A 13947-nucleotide genomic window follows, 5' to 3' on the forward strand; every position below is an offset into this window, starting at 1 on the left:
TGTTCTCTACAGTTTAACACATTTAAAACTAAAAATTCATATTTTTATAAAATAATTTAAAAAGCTTGAATATTCCAGTTGTAGTGTGACCCAGTTTTTTAATATTTTGTTATCTTTAGAATTAAAATTTTTTAAAAAAAATTCTTTGTAGATAAAACATTGAAATCAGATCCACAGATTATAGATTCCCAAATTCCACCAAATTTTAAGCCATAACCAACATCAAAACATGATTTGATCAAAAAGCATATGTGCTAAAATGATTGAGATCCGTCATTTAAATATTTTGATCAATTAATTTTTTGTAATATAATATATTCTAATTTTACGCATAGTTATTCAAACTTTGCTTATCAATTGTTTTTTATCAAATAAAGAAATACATGTATTTAAACAATAGTAAAATGTATCTCATGAATATCACATTTTATGTAAAACTTGTTTTGGGTTTACTCATTGCCATCGCCACATTAACTACAGCATTTTTATGTAAAAATAGATGTGTGAGTTATTACAAGGATATAACACATGATGAGGGTATATTATTGGAAACGGGCGATACTTTTAATGAAACCCAAGGATTATATGATCCTGTGGTTTCCAATCAGAACTTTTGGGATGCTAATAGTAAACAAATCAATGTTTTAAATAATACCACAAGTGCACAGGGCGATGCTGTAGGTGAAATAAACAAGGTCATCGAAATTTTCGCCAATGAAAATTCTATAGTAGAAGAGAAAGAAAGCTCCGATCCTAATTCATTTATTAGCGATCAATGTGTCATAGAAGAGGTTGATTTAAGCGATGATTCCAAATCTTTAATGGTTTCTAAATCGACTATTAGAGAAAACCACGAAATTGAAAATGACGAGACTCCTATAACATCCGATGCAGACCCCACCAAAAATTTTTCTGATATATATACGAGTTCTGAGCATTTTGCCAATGCTTCTATATTAAAAAATGACGAAAGTTCGGGCGTGAATATTAACGATAATGGGTTGGATTTAGTCGATCAAGAAAATTTAAATAATTATGAAAAGGTGTTTGAACTTATATGTAAGGATATCTCACAACACGAATTAGAAAATGGAAATCAAGACTTTGAAGCTATATCCAATGATACACAAAATTTTGAATCTAATTATACAGAATTGAATACCCGAATTGACTCTGAAAACAGTAGCTTCGAAAAGGCAGATACAAATTATAACGATGATTTCGTTCGAAAAAATGATGATGAAATCGGGGTACTGATTAAATCTATTCAATCTGATATAAATTGTTTAAATGGCATAATAAAAAAGCATATTGTGGCGGAAAAGTACTTGCCTGTGGAAAATGCTGAACAACTGCATTTAGAATTCAACTTGACTAAAAAATATTTAAAAGCTGCATCTTCTAGTTTTAAAGAACTAAAGACCATAAATTTTCCCGTACTACCTCAAAAAAAGTTTATCAGAAGTCAGCCACAGAGTAAAAATCCCGACACCATGGAAGATATGACCAAAGAAATAAAAGATGCATCTTCTAGTTTTAAAGAACTAAAGACCATAAATTATCCCGTACTACCGCAAAAAAAGTTTACCAGAAGTCAGCCACAGAGTAAAAATCCCGACACCACGGAAGATATGACCAAAGAAATAAAAGCTGATGATTTTACCGGGACATCGAATCCATCCCCTCAAGTTGGTAAAGAAATAAAAAGCGTAAAATCTAGAATCGATTTTTTTAGTAATTTAGCACGAGGGGCAAATAAAATATAAGATAGAACTTATAATATCAGATTTGTTTATATTTTTTTGATTATTTTAGTGTTATATTTTAAAGTTAATGTTTATACGTATAATTTAATTTTTCTTAAGAACTTATACGTTGTACTTAGCATATTTATTTATTACACAGCTACTATATGCAAAGTTGCCTTATTAGAACACGCATTAGAATTTAAAATTTTTGTCTAATCTTTTTTTTCTGACAGTTTATAAAAAAACAAATTTTAGGGTGAAGATTTATTATACAGCGGCATGTTATAGTTCATTTTATCTTTTAAAAATAAAAATCCATATCTTTCATTTATTATATTAAGTAGAGCATATCTTAAAATTATCACCTATGCAGCAAAATATCATTAAAATGTAGATAATTATACCAGATTAAAAGTTTCTGGTGTGAAAACTATCTGGTTGAGCTTTCGCTTAGACATAGAATATTTTTTTTTTGTTACAAATACTAGCGCAAAAATACAGACACAAAAACTAAAACAAAGACTTTCTAAAACATAATTTACTATTATTTCGAATATTTAGTAAAAAAATTTAACGTTAATTATTCCCATTTATAGAAAAAAATCTAAAGTCAAATAAAATCGATATTGTTGTTTCCAATATCTCTCAAACAATCATTCTAATTACTTTGATTACCTCCTTGGTTTTAATTTGCTTCTTTGTTGCAAGTTTTAGTAAATTAACGCCGTGATTTGCTATTTCGTGATAAAACCAGATATATTCAAATCATTTGCCTTCCTCACACATCGATTTACATGAATAAACAGTATGAAATATTTCTTTGAAGAATTTCAACGCTGGTTGCGGAAGGTAAAGAAAGAAAATTTCCTTCTTTCACTATTTAAATTCTATAAAAACCATAACAGAACAACTTCTACGATAGATCGTATTAGCGGGCATCAGATTTACAAACACATACCACGATAATTTTCATAAAATACTCCAAAAGATTTCTTTTTTCACGTCTGATATTTATATTTGATATATTAATAATTTTTCTTGCGTAGCAATATTCTTTAATTATTTAATTCACGAGACTATATCATCACAAAAGATTTATTTTGTTATAAATAAAATACATAACATTTAATACATTTAATTATAAAACTAGTTCTATTTTTCGATATATCTTCCTGACATCACAATTTTTATACACGTGGCTGTATAAAAATGTTCCAGCCAAAAATAGAAATTTACTAGTTTTCAATTTTTTATGACACTATAAGTAAAACTATATTATTGTAACAATTATTCATCTTATAAAATATTTTTCAATTAAGTTTATTTCTAAAAAGTGGTAAATGAAAAGGATGCGCTCAAATCCCCTTAACCTCGAATGTATGACATTATAAATTCAGAAAAAAATTATAAAACACAAAAATAATATAAAGGGGTATTATAGTTATATGCACAAGTTTTTAATGATTATTTAGAATAAAATCATTAATATAAGATTTGTGTGAAAAATACTCTTTTATTATTGATATTTACATGAAAAATAAACTTTGTATCTAAAAATTAGAAATATCGATCAAAATTAAAATATGGTATCAAACAGAAAATGAAATTCTTTTATATCAAATAGAAATTTTCATGAATAAAAATATTTAAAAATGAAATAAAAGTGTATTTTGGTTATAATTTTAGTAAAAACACACTTTCTTTGTATAAATAGTGATATAAGTAAATTTTATATTATTGTTTTTTTGGCTAAATTATTTTTAATAATAAAAAAACACAAAAATTCGATATAAATGCACAAAGAAGGTAATTCACTAATATATGAATAAAAAAATTTGATAATGGTAATATCTGATTTGTAGAATCGAATATTATTGTTTGGTTTTCGTTATACCTTAGAAAGGTTTCGATATTCACCATAGGAAATTAAATGATTTTAAAAAAAAACAAAAAAAAATCGATATATTTTATTATGTTTTATAATTTATATTGCCATGAATATTTTGGTTTTATTAAAACAAGATTAATAAAAAAAAGTATGAATAAAATAAGATCTTTCCAAAATTTTGTAGTTATAACATTATAGTACAATATTGGAACTTCAAAAGGGATTTTTTCTTGTTAAGATTGCTTTAAGACTAAGCTTTATCATGATTTACTGCAGAATTCACAATAAAGTAATTTGCATATTTGTAAATATATGAACAAAAATCATCACAATTTATGACAAACGTGAACATATTTATGCGAAAGAAACTGCCGGTGAATATGTTAGTTGGTTATTATATTGCACATTTTATTGCTTGTCTTTGAAAAATGCAACCCTTTAACCTGTAAATACCATTAATAAAAACAAAATGATAATTTTAATCCAAAAAATAATTCAGGACATTTAATTATTATTTAATTACACGATTGGCTGGATACCTGTATTTTATTTATTACATTTGCAAATTCCTGCTGCAGGTTAATTAAATCGATTTTCAAAATTAATGTTTGTTCTTTTATGGCAAAGATTGGATAAAATTAGATGATTAAAATCTTAATATTTTACTTTTTGATAACCAATTTGTTTTTTTGTATTAACGCTTTAGACAGAATTTAATTTCATGTATTTTTGAGTCGAAAATATATTCGCAATTTTTATATGAGAATAAAAACGAAAAATATTAATGTTTGATATTTTATAAACAAGATTGCATATAAATTAGATGATTACAATCTTAATATTTTACTTTTTAATAACCAATTTGTTTTTTTTGCATTAATACTTTAGACAGAATTTGATTTCATGTGTTTTTGAGTCGAAAATATATTCGAAATTTTTATATGAGAATAAAAAGGAAAATATTTATATTAATGTTTCATTAATTTTATTTTTTCGGAATTTGAATAAACCAGGATGTTTTAATTTATAAAATAAGATAATATTGAAGTTATTACTATGTCTTTCTACGATAAAAACCCACATTAATTTGTCTTTCTGCTTTACCAAATTTAGTTCTAATAATCAGTAAAAAAACCGAAAATCTTATATTTTAAAAATGTGAACATATACACTTGCCTTTTTCTAAAGGTAAATGTCAAGGCAGTTTATGTTCGGGTACAGAGATGCAATATATCCTATATAATTCGGGATAGAGTAGACTTTCTAAATGTAAAGGATTGTTTTACAGATCTTTTTTTTGAAATTATATGGTTTCATGCTTATTCGGACTCAAAATTTCGAGAATGTAATGAATCTTTTTAAAAATTTCAGTATATTTTATTTCTAGAATGATATTCAAAAAATATGGTTCTCAAAATTCTTTTTACAACCAGATACAGGAGTATATATAATTGCACAGGCAAGTCTTAAAAAGAAAACCCATAAAATGACCTATAAAATTAGTTAAATATGACATAGAAAAAAGATATAATTTAAAATAATGGGAATAAGAACGTTGATAAACGTTCTATGTCCATGTGAGAATTTTTATTAAGGGTAGAGTTCTTTTTAATAGCACATATAAAATATTTTTTGAAAGATAAGTCAGATAAATATATACAGAGGAATATTGTAATACAATTTTTGTAGCTTACAAGCATAAATACAATATTTCTTGTATATTATGGTGAATAAAAATTACTTCGGCCTTGATCTACATACGACCCAATAAAAATTGAAATATTATTAAAATCGACAACTAATCAGAATGAAAAGCAGTAATTTTAATGGCTGGAAATTAAGCCTTAAATGAAGCAGTGATAAACTTTTCTATCCAATTTTTAGATATAGGAGTAAATTTCTGTTATGTGTTTCACTGTTTAAGAAAATCAAAATTTGACTGAAATATCAAAATTGAAGAAAAGAGAAAGGAAATGAAATAGAACCAAGAGTTATTTTTATGTTAAACCAGATTCATATTTACAAAAAAAGTCATTATACGATAGTTTTTACGAATTTTTATTGATCAATAATTATATCTTGTATTTTATGGTCTATATAGAAAATATGTATAAAATTAGTATAATTTCTGATTTTGTGTCTGATAATAATCAAAAAGCGTGTAAATTTCTGTTTATTAAAGTGTAGATCATGAGAACAAAAATGTAAAGTTAAATATATGTGTGTAATTATTTATATATATCAACAAAAAATACGAATTTTTGATTCTTAATAATTATTAATTATATCAAACTTTAAAACAGTATAGAAGCATAGTTCTTTCGTTAGAATGCATTTTTAGAAGTCATTAAATCTAGTTTTTTATTTTTAAATGTTTTATTTTAATTTTATTTAGAATTTAAATCTTTTAGAAGTCTTTTTTTTAGCTGTTGATGAGGTCTTTTAGTAAATAAAAAATTTCTGGCCTTTTTTTATATTGTCATTCAAGTATATTTTATCTAAGACCATAATTATTTAATTTATTATTCATTCTATTCATGAAATTTGTTTAAATATATTACCATGTTGTTGAATTTTAGTGCAAAAAAAGGTTTTGTTGTGAACATATGTTTTTTTTTAAATTTAATTCTGATAGTATGCTAGTTCAAAGCTGTTTTGAAATTTTTTTTATTCAAAAATAATAGAAACTATAATATTCGAATTTCCATAAGAATTATTCTCTGCCAAGCAATATAAAAATTTAAGCTGTTTTTGTATTTACTTTTCACATAATAGAAAATATTTCATAATTAATTTATATAAAAATTCTTCACTGATAAGCAATATAAGAATTTTATTAGATATATCAATTTTTCAATAGTAAATTCAGCACAAAATTCCTTTCCAAAAGACAGAGTTTGGCTATTAATCATTAAAATCAAATCACACAAAAATATGCTAATTTCTCGATATATTCTTGCTAAAAATAAAGAAAATTATAGATGATGTTTTTTTAAACAAGAATCATTGAAAGGATCTAATTTGCATAAAAATATATATATAAATATATAAAAAATTTCAATTTTGCGTATATATTGTAAAAATAAATTAAAGGGTATATGAATTATTTTTCCAATATTATAATTATTCGTAGAATTTTTAAAAATTATTTGAAACTTTGGTTAAAACGAGCGAACCAGATATAATATGAAGTAATCGACTTTTATCTAGAATTTGTAAAGCTTTTTTTAATTTTTAGTTTAGGTTGAAAATTATATTTTAGGTGGTACAGTGAAGAAAAAGGATATCAGATTTTAAAATTTTTGTTTTTTTTTACGCCCAGAAAATTTAGAAAATATGTTTAGTCATATGATATTATTTAAAATTTGTGTATTTTTATAAGAAATTGCTTTTATTTCACCCTCGATCAACATAATTATTTTTAATTGGTACATTTTTTGTCGTATAAAAGCCATTCTAAAGGTAAAATCGAAAACAAAAAAAGATAGAAAAATTTTAACACTTATTTGGATATCCGTCTTTATAAATTATTTTATGCAAAACTAATTAATTATTGTTAACAAGGTGTTTCTACAACAATGCTCGTATTTAATTTTTTTCAAATATTAAGTTTGTATAAATATAATTTTTTATGCATGTAAGACAAAGATTATACCATATACTGTAATATATGGCGGATGAGTAACACAATATCGTTAAAGGTATCAAAAAGAACTCGAAGTCACAAATAAAATCGATATAATATTTAATTATAGGATTCAAGAAAACGCTTGAACAAATAGGTTTTAAAAGGAAGAGAAGATTATACAGGTAATAGTATAGATATTACGCTCCACAAGAAATCAATCACGCTATGCTTGAAGATAAAATTTAAAAATTGCATTTCTAAAATTATTCGTTATAATTTTAGTTTTTGTTCACAAGCACAACTTTCTTGATCTCTCGTGCGCAAAGCGTACTAATACTTAAAGCTATTTATACCTTTCAAAGGTCTTCTTCAATACCTCTCCTCCGTTCAAGACTTACTAATCCAAGGGGTTTTCATGATCCCGAAGTCTGTATTTATGCCACAATCTGGTTAGTTACTTCGAGTTCTTTCCGATGCCTTTTATGATACTGTGTTAACACATACTAAAATTAAATAATATATAAAAGTAGTAGTATTTTAGTGCACATGAATTCTTAAATTATAAAAATAAATATAGTTTTAAAAATTTATAAAAATAAATATAGTTTTAAAAATTTATAAAAATATTTGAATTAAAGTAAGAATGAGCCCATGTTTATAGATAAAATCTTTCTCTGCAAAATATTACTATAAATATCTAGATGAACCTTATGCTCAAAAGATAAACAAAGTTTATAAAAATTATTCTAATATTAAACAATATTAATTCAAATGGTATTCCATAATAATTCTAATATTATTATAAATATAATTTCTATTTTGTTTCTTATATTATCCTAAATTAATTCTGAAAATAGATAGATGTCTTCATTTTACGACATCAAGAATATGCAATTATAAAAAAAAATAAAATCCGTGAACCTCAGAGCAAGAAATTATAGACAATGAATTTTCGAAAATAAAAGATGGTTTGGCGATAAAAAAACAAGTGTCATTCGAAAAAATGATCGTCCAGATATATTCCTTATGACAAAAAAAATAACTGTATAACGCAGATAGAAATAGATGTCACTAGCATCGATAACATAACTTTAGTAGAAAATGTGAAATTAAGGATATATAATCTACTTGCAAATAAACTTTCTTTGATATATAAATGTAAAACAAGAATAATACCATGTGTAATGACTTGGGATGGAGTGGTTACAAAATTTAATAAAAAATATGGTAAGGAGTTAAAAATCCCGGACGAAGTAGAGGCATACATACAAGCTCTCACACGCCGCAAGACACTTGAACTTATCTAATTGAGAGAAGAAGAGCAGTTGATGAAGATAGATCAGGCGAAGGTGTCAAAAGATGTATCAAGGAGTTGTGCAATATTCCCAATGGGCTGACACATCAAAAATAATAAAATAGATAAAAAGAAACTTAATACATAAATAGAAATTCTTTTTAAGTTATATAATTTTATGATATAAACGATAATTTTTTTTGAAATATCTAATGATTTTCCTGTTTTTATATTAAAAAAATGAATTTACATCAAAAGAGCATGTTTTCGAATTTGGATAAGAAAATTGTCCTGTTTTTATACTAAAAAAATGAATTTGCATTAAAAGGATATGTTTTCGAATTCGATTAGAGATGATTTTCCTGTTTTTAATTAGTTATAAACATGAAAAATAGTCGAATTTTAGTTGAAACACAATTATATAGACATCAAAAATAGGGAACTTGCAGTTATAAATGATAAAGCCTTGTATTTATCTTCCCATACAATCTATTTTTTCCGCAACACAATCTACCATTTTTGTGAGATACTTGTTGTCCCCGATTATTTCCTTTAAATCACCTAAAAAGCACAAAATATCCTCAACGCCTTCTTTTTTATTTTTACTGATGTTTTTATCATTTTCGATGATGCTTTTCGCAACAATGTAGTTTTCAAGGCAGAGGGGTTCTATTTTAAACGTGTCAACAACGTCGTAATAAACCTTTTTGTATGTTTTATCATTTAAACTGAGTGAAGAACAGATATTATCTGCCATTACTCTTGCTGTTTGTATAATTTTGCAAGCTAGTTCTTGTGTTTCTTTTAGCATGATTATGACTTCTTTTTCGATGTATTTTAGAGATTTTTCCAAATCTATTTGTTGGTGTATTTTGTTTTTTGGGGATAGAGCTAGTAAAAATAGTAGATTTATTTCTGGTTTTTTTGTTATTAGCGCTTTTATTAGTGTTTGTGTTGTGAAGTTTTTATTTTTTGATGGTGGTAAAGTTATTTTTAGTAGGGATAGAATTTCTTTTTGGATGAATTCACTAAGTATGCGTTTTTTTCTTTCTCTATCATAGTTATTCATTTCATATTTCTTACTGTCTTTATTTTCGTTATTGTTCCGGTCATAGTTATCTAGTACATTCTTTTTATTATCTTTAGTTTCGTTATTATTCAAGTCACAATTTTTATCATGGCCATTTAGTCCTTTTTTCCTATTATGATTTATATTTTCACCATTATCCAATTCATTTTTTCTTTCACTATCATAGTTATTCATTCCATTCTTTTTGCTATGATGAATAGTTTCGCGATTATTCAATTCATTTTTTGTTTCACTATCATAGTTATTCATTCCATTCTTTTTGCTATGATGAATAGTTTCGCGATTATTCAATTCATTTTTTCTTTCACTATCATAATTATTCATTCCATTCTTTTTGCTATGATTTATATTTTCACCGTTATTCAATTCATTTTTTCTTTCACTATCATAATTATTCATTCCATTCTTTTTGCTATGATGAATAGTTTCGCGATTATTCAATTCATTTTTTGTTTCACTATCATAGTTAATCATTACATTCTTTTTACCATATTTGCACATTTCATCATTTGTATCATATGCATACGGTTTGTTATCACCCAGATCATCATTAACATACATTCCATTTTTTGTGTAGTATTTTTTGTATCTGATAAGAGAATCTTCTGCTTCGTTTTTAGGTAAACATTTATTCAAAATCAAAAACTCATCTCCAAACACGTAATTATTACCGATATTGTTTTGAGAAGAAGCATTTGTTGTTTCACAAAAAAAATCCGGACCTATTTCACATTTCCACAATCTTTCATACTCGTTGTTTGTCAAAATCCTTCCGAAAACGTATTCTCTATGTTTTTTATCGCATAAAAAATCGTCACTAACGCCGCTTTTAGGTTCTTTGTGAGGAATATCCACATTGAATTCAGATAATGCCACAACATGGCCTTTTCGCATAACAGGACAGCTTTTTAGTATTGTTTTAGCGTATGATATTTGATAAATGTAGTTAGGGTCTCTTTCTTTTAAAATTTGGCATAAGGTATTTCTTGTGCTGGTGTTTGATGGAAGTAATATGTCATAGATGCCTTGATAATTGTTTAGCATTTCCTTTAAAATGTGTGTGTTTTTGTATGATCCTGTTTCAAATAATGAAAGGATTGTTCTGAGTTCGAATACTATTTTTGGGATTTTAAATGGCGATCTTAAAGGAAGAACTGTGGGACAGAATTCGCAGCCAAGAAGGAGACCGAATGTCTGGAATTTTTGTGGTGATATTCGGAGATAATTTAAGATATCTTGGCGATAGATTACTTCCACAAACGGTTTATCTATGCTCATATTATTAATTAAGGCGGTAATTAATTTACTTTTGCCTTTGATTGAATCGCAGTTCTTAGTTGGATCATTAGAATTAGTTTTATCTTGATTTCCCGTAAGATATACGAGATCTTTATTGCCAATATTGCTTTCATTATATGTATTTATATAAGGAACTTTGAATCCAGCCTCAACACCAAAATTTTTTAAAACATCAAAATCATGATGATTAAAGAAAACAATTTCATTAATAAATTTACGTGTATTTTCAAACAAAAGAAAATCGTTGGATGTAAAAACATAACAAGAGACAGTCTGGGAAATGTCATAAGCCTGCGCCATGGCAAGATATGGCGCCCTAATAATATTAATGCATCCCTTATCGGTCGTATTGTTATTAGAATTGATGTACCTACCTAGAATAGAATTAACAGTTTCTACTATCCATTCATAATTATTAAATCTTCTTAAACAATTATTTGTAAATAAAAGGTCAGCATTCTTCCCTGTCTCAAATAGTCTTTCTAGGTTTCTTTCGAAGGTTGGTAAAGACGACAATAAATTTGGAGGATATATTGTTGGTTGAATACCGTTCCAAATCCATAATAGATCTATGTTGAGTGGCATAACAAATGATTCTATAAAATGTATTAGGATATGTTCAAGATACGGCACTTTCAAACCAAGACACTCCGCACACAAATACTGATGTTCTTCATTGGATAATGATGACGAGTTTTCTTCTTTATTGATATTATTGCATGATGGTGTTTCTTTTGTAGTTGACAACGATGATGGTATGTGTTCTTTTTTCAAATCAGAGCATGATGGTTTATGCGAACCAGAAGAAGATGATGATGCACAAGAATGGGTACATGTCGTATAACCATGGATATGATTGAATAATGGATTCAGAATAAGATACTTTTTGACAAACCAAAAGCCATCTACTATAAGTCTATCATCCTTAAGAACATCCATTGGGCATTGGTGAAAAACACCTGGAACGGTCCGGAAATAATCAAATCCTCGAATAGGCATGGGTTGAAAAACATTCCACATTAAATAATGCTTATTTTATCTACGATAGAAGTATTCAGATAATATAAATTACCACAATTATTCATTAAAAAAATTATCATTTAAATATAAGAAATTCAACGGTGCTAAAATAAATACTTGAATCGATGTGTCTTGAAATATAAGATTTGTCGAGGTAGATTTTAGACAATATGAAATTGAAAGAAGCATGATTCAGATATGCTATTCGATATAGATGATTTCGATGATATGAAAAGGCGCAACAAGTAATATGATAAAGCTTAGGCTTAAATAAACACCAGTGCAGAAATTCGATTTTATATGCTTTGAAATTATTAAAGATATTACAAGCAATAAAAAATAGTTTAAAGATATTTCTATAATACAAAATTATGAACACGAAAAAATAGATTAAAAATATTTTAATATGATAAAAAATAATTATAGATCTTACAAGCAATAAAAAATAGTTTAAAGATATATCTATAATACAAAATTATGAACACGAAAAAATAGATTAAAGATATTTTAATAAAATAAAAAATAATTATAGATCTTATATGCAATAAAAAATTATTATAAATCTTATATGTAATTTAATTAGTTTAAAAATATAATAAAAAATAGTTTATTGCAATAAAAAAAAATTATAGAACTTATGAGCAATAAAAAATATTTTAATAAATAAAAAACTAATGAATACAATAAAAAATTATTATAGACCTTATATGCAATAAAAAATAATCATAGAACTTATGGGCGATAAAAAATATTTTATTAAATAAAAAACTAATAAATGCAATTAAAAATTATTATAGATCTTTTATGCAATAAAAATAACACATATCAAAGTTTTGAAGCTAGAATTAATGCAAATAAACTTAATAAGTATTAAAATAAATTTTTATTTATTTGTAAAAAAAAATAATATTATAGATTTTTATATTGTATTATCTATCAAAAATTTGACAATAATATGTATTGATTTGACAAACGATAATATAATATTTATTACACTGGTCAGAATGAGTCGATTGCGACATGTCAAAATTAACTAATGTGATTTCGTAAAAAGCTTTAAATTTCAAATTTTTAATTATGGACTAATTTGATTTCTAGCTTTTTATAGTTGTTCAAGCAATGGTCAGACTGCCCTTTAGAACTGATTAAGCTAATATCTCTTTTAATAATATCATATTTATGATCTTCTTCAATGCCCCTTCTTCTTGGTAAACTTATTATTAGTAAATTTTCCTATGCTATTGATTGTGTGTATGCCTGTGCTTCACTTAACACTCCTTAATTTACGACTATGGTATTTTCAACCCCACCATCCAAAACTATGTCATATAATGCCATTCGAATTTTGCATTTGGGAATAAGAAATGATTCACATGTTAGTAAGTCTATAAAAATAGTATATATTTGTATCAATTTTTAATACTATCTCTAAAAACAACAGCTAGAAAATTTTTTTTTATTAGTATTATACTGATGTATGACTGATCCACAATCAAATTCTTGTTTAGGATGTCAATAAACTTTGCAAAAAAAACAGCTAGTAAATTATTTTTTTATTGGTATTATACAGATGTATGACTGATCTACAATCAAGTTCTTGTTTAGGATGTCAATAAACTTTGCAAATAAAAACAGCCAGTAAATTTTTTTTATTGGTATTATACAGATGTATGACTGATCCACAATCAAATTTTGTATAGGATGTCAATAAGCTTTGAAAAAAAAACAGGATTAAAAAACAATTTTTTTTTCTGCATAGATTAAAAAATTTATACATTTTAGTTCCATACACTTACAATTATTTTAAAAAAACCTTATATTAATTCAATAAATATATTATATAATAATCCTGCAATTTATTTATACATAGATTAAACAAGAAAATTTACATTTTATCTATGTTTGCACATACATTAAAAAATATTTTTAAAAAATATAACATTATATTTGCATTTACACATAGATTCAAAAAAATATTAC

The sequence above is a fragment of the Rhyacophila brunnea genome, unplaced genomic scaffold (genome assembly GCF_057557595.1).
Source record: "Rhyacophila brunnea isolate RB1 unplaced genomic scaffold, BYU_Rbru_1.0 scaffold_106, whole genome shotgun sequence".
NCBI classification, from domain to species: domain Eukaryota; kingdom Metazoa; phylum Arthropoda; class Insecta; order Trichoptera; family Rhyacophilidae; genus Rhyacophila; species Rhyacophila brunnea.